Below are 4970 nucleotides of genomic sequence, written 5' to 3'. Positions count from 1 at the left end.
CGCCATGACAGTTCCGCGTGACATGTCAATACTACGGAGAGTAAAACGTACCAAAAAGCACCGATTGCAATAGCTAATGGTGGGGTGCTAGCGCCACCGCGTGGTGATTATAGTAAAATACACATATACAATCTTCTACTTCTTCCCGAGCATGGGGGTATAAAGAAGATTACAAGTCATTCCTAATACATTTTCACTGCCTTTGTGAAGTGAAATGTTGGGTTACAGTAGGGTTAGCTAAGCTGCAATACACATATTATTTTAGATTTGCAGTGTGTGATTGATTGATTGATTGATTGAACATTTTATTAACAGATTGCAGAATCGGTACAATACAGTACGGCTCAATACACACAATTGTTAAGGGAATGCAGACCAGAGAGAGACTTTCGTCTTGTTTACATCAGGGTCCCCCATTTTCAATTCATAGTGACATTTATGACATACACGACATACAGATATACAGTACTGTTACATCCAGACATTTATGACATACAAGATATACAAATATACAGTAGGCCTACTGTTTACTTACAGACAGAGTTTCGAAAAGAGAAAATATACATTTGAGGGGGAGGAAACTGTACATTGGAGGGGGGGGGGGGGTTGGACATTTACCGGGGTCAGTTTCGAATTGCAGTCTCCCGTAGGTGCTCTTTTAGAGCGGTTTTGAAGGTGGGTAGGGAGTCACATTCCTTTACAGCTGTGAGTAGGGCGTTCCACATTGTTGTGGCATAATTGCTAAAGGTGTTTAGTCCCTTGTTTGAGCCGAATCTGGGTTGAACATGATTTGTGGAGCTCCCTCTGGTGTTGTGATCATGGTATTCACTGACCTTTGGGAAGTATTTCGACATGTACATGGGTACCTTAGTGGTGTAGTGTATCTTGTAGACCAGGCCCATTGCAAGTTGCTGTACTCTGTCGTCTACTCTAAGCCATCCTAGGTTGTCAAAGTGGGCAGGGGTGAGGTGGGTTCTAGGCAGTAGTCTGACCAGTTTGTTTTGTGATTTATGTAGTCTTGTTTTTAGGATCTCGGCCTATCTCGGCTTCTGTATGATTGTAATGAATAAATTACTCTAATATACATAGAATGTCTATATGTATGGCTGGCTCCAATACACACAATCACACATGTGCTTACATTTACAGATGGAGAATCTATAATTGTTCGTATTATTGCATAGCCCCCTCTGGGCAGCAATAACAACAAAAACTGTAGTGTATAATAATCGTTCTACTCTAACATAGTCCCCTCTGGGCAACAACTATAAATACTGTACTGTACTGTATATAATACTGTACAAATTATATGATTTTCTGTACCCGCAAAAAGCTAAAACAGAAGGCCGGCTGTCACAAAACAGTCACATCTAGAGACCTCAAAACTTCCTCTAGAGAGGCCTTTAACCTAGAACTGGGGAGCTTGGACTGGTCAGATGAACTCAGTGGTACACAGGTTGAAGAAACATGGCTTGGATTCAAAACCAAATTCACAGAAATACTCAACAACATGGCACCCATAAGAACCACCAGGGTTAAAAATCGTGCTGAGGCATGGATGCACACTGAAATACTGGCCGCTATGAAAACCAGAGACAAAAAATGCTCTGAACTTCATAAAAGTCAGACAAAGCTTTCCAAAAGCTCAAACAGTGAACTCCAAGCCCACGTGGTTGAACTAAAAATTCAAAGAAACAGACTAAGAAATGACGTAAACACCATGATCAGAACCGCAAAAAGAAATTTCATCAACGACAAAACTGAGGAAAACAAAAACAAACCCCACGAACTTTGGAAATTACTCAATAATCAACTAGGCTGCAGTAAAAAACTTAAAACCAGATTCTCAAACATAAACATAAAGACGGACAACACGCTCATCACAGACAAGCTGGATGTAGCCAATTACTTAAACATCTTTTTCACAAACATAGCCACAACACTGGTAAACAAACTACCCTCCCGTCCCACTCAGGGCATTATGGGGTAGAACACATAGTAGCATACTACAAAAACCTAGGGGTCCACAAAGACGACTTCAAACTTGAAATGGTAACAACCGATGAGGTACTCAAAAAATTGAGCGCCCTCCAACCTAACAAGGTGTGGGATATTTGTAGATATCCTGATGAAGAATGTGCTCAGTCAACCGAGGCTTGGATAATAACAAAGGTTTATTAACCAAACAGATAGATTACATAGAGAGAATGGCTGAGGGGCTCTCCCCAGGTAGTCAGCTGAAGTGACCCAGGTAAAGCGACCTTGATTGTGGTCGGGAGGAGCCCTTTATAGTTCAACAAAGGGGGTGTGTGGTCCCATTTGATAGGTCAGATGGGGGGGAGGGGGTACAGGTTTGGGGACACAGGGGAGGGGGGTGATTCCACAGAGAGGGGGGGGGGCACAGGTAAGGGGAACATATTTACATGAGGACATATTATACCACAATACTCACTTTTCTTTCTTATAATGTGGGTGAGATTAATGTATAATATACCAGGATTGTTTGGAACAGGTAAAAGTGGGGACCGATGTAATCCATCGGTTATCAGATAATGAAAAAAATAGAAAATAATTAAAATAATGAAAATGTTGGCCAATGTGTTCTGTTGGTTGGCCTAATAATTTAAACTAGTATTATTTATATACATGATTCATGACATGTGGTCTGTGTTATTTTGATATCAGAGATGTGGGAATAGATGTCACCCTTTTCTTTTATTAATCGGTCAAAATACCTATATCAATGAGTGGTCCTCATCTCTGATATCAAACAACAATTAACATAATCATTTGAAGCTATCGCTGTGCAAATATCTTGGCATACCTTCAGTCGTTCATGTCGTGACTCTGGGGAGCTAATGTGATCGTTGTGCATACAGGCATCGTAATAAACCAATTAAATACATGCACTGTCTGTGTGGTCAGAGTGCACAGGGTGAAAAAACAAAATTGTGTGCATAATTATTAGGAATAGGATTTACACATAAGGCTAATGTGTACAAAAACATTTTAACAACCGTTAACCTGGTGGTTAATAAAACTAACATGATTGATTATGGGAAACTGTTTGCACGTTTTATGATGATTCTTGATGAAATTACTTAGGATCCAGTTGTATTTACCCTGAGTTTGAGTGTCACTTTCATCTGTGATTGCCTCAGTTTTGTTGGTCTTTACTTAGAATCAGGCAATTTTCTCCATTTCTTCTCTATAAATGAGGAGATAAAACGTCTTATGCATCGCTTCTGTATGTAATTCTAGTGCATATACTATCAATGGTTCACCATACAGGTGCAAAACAACGTTACATGTCCTCTTCTATGAGAGAATAAAACAACTGATTCTTTCTTGTCTGACAATACAATTTTGTAACCTAAGTGATTCAAATGTGATGTAATGTGATCATGTGGTCACTTCTTCCTTCAGCAATACATTTTAGCTCATTATTACTAACCATTGTTAATGCTTTCTCATTGATTTCTTTTCATCACATCCCTAGTTCATCGTTTTGCAGATACATACAATTGTGTGAAAAGTTTCCTGCTTGTGAAGGTATTAATCTGAATGATGTTGCGTCGTTGTTGACAAGGTGTTCTCTGTCGGTCGTGTGGCAGGGCCAAACAGTAACACATAAAAATTAAATAAATACATACAATAGACATTACCTTAGTGGCTAATGTGTCAAAATAAAATTGAAAACCGTTAACCTAGTGGTTAATATAAAAGGTGATTATGATAATCGTTATGCATTGTTCTGTGGTGCATACTATCAATGGTCAAAACAAACTTGGTGTCTTGGAACAATCCAACTGGTTCTGCCCTGTTTAACAATACCATTTTGCAATGTGACTCTGTGATCATTTCTCATTGTCATTATAAAATTGGTTAATGCAATCTTACTGATTGTATTTCATCATATTCCTAGTCAATAATTTTCCAGATACATATGAACTCTGTGAAACAGTTCTTGTTTGTGAATCTGACAGTTGCTGTGAAGTGTTGATCATCTGTTCTCGGTCTGTCGTGTGGCAGGGCCAATACATACATAACAATGTGGACAATGTGTGTTCAGAAGTATCTTGTTCCACAGGTCTCTGATGATGTCTCTTCTTGACGGTGCAGTCGGGAACATTCACTGGTCGTCGTTCATTCAGAGGGGGCCTACAGGAGGTCGCCGTCCGCTCTCTGTGTACCTTGTCAAGGGTCACTTGTCTGCGCTGCTCTCCATCACCACCACATGTCTGCCACTGTGCTCACGCTTGGCCCCCATCAGGCCCAGAGACATGGTGGTCAGGGCGTTTTTTGATTGTGTTGTGCTGGTTTCGCTGTCCTCTCCTCGTCATTGCGGTACCACTTGATGGAGGGCGAGGGCCCGCCGGTGTAGTGGCTAGTCAGTAGGACGCTCTTTCTCACACGGATGACAATCTTGTCATGGGAATCCACCTTGATGGTCGGGGACTTCAGTTCCCGTTTGCAGGTGATGGGTTTGGTCTGTCGATGGGTTTGGTCTGTCGTGGTCTGCAGTGCCGGGGTGGAGGTCGTCAAAAGGTTGATCTCCTCTTCGTCAGTGTCTCCTTGTTCAGTCTCCTTCGTGGTCCCCTGCTCCACTTTCTTGGGGATGTCTGTGGGCTGGGTTGGATGGTTCTCCCACGGTTGTTGTCGTCGCCTCTGGTTGTGTCCGCAGCTCCTTGGCGGCGTCCCTGATGGTTCTATGCTGTCGTGGGTCGCTCAGGTCACTGGGTTGTGTTCCTCTCTGTCTGGTCCTGCTGTCGTTCGTGGTTCAGGTCACGCATCGTCTCACTCGTCCTGTCCTCTCACCAATTCGTGATCTGAGGGTGATAAACACTGCCTTAGAAAACTCCTCGCATAAATGATTCAACGCCTTTCTGCTAAAGAGGAAAATCATTTAGGGTTAATTCAATTTATTGTAAATAAAATCACTTAATTGAAAATAGGAAATGCAAGCCAAT

The sequence above is a fragment of the Notolepis coatsorum genome, assembly GCF_963971535.1.
Source record: "Notolepis coatsorum genome assembly, chromosome: 15".
In the NCBI taxonomy this organism is placed as follows: Eukaryota; Metazoa; Chordata; class Actinopteri; order Aulopiformes; family Paralepididae; genus Notolepis; species Notolepis coatsorum.
The sequence above is the reverse complement of the archived record's forward strand: the minus strand, read 5'-3'. Positions refer to the sequence as shown.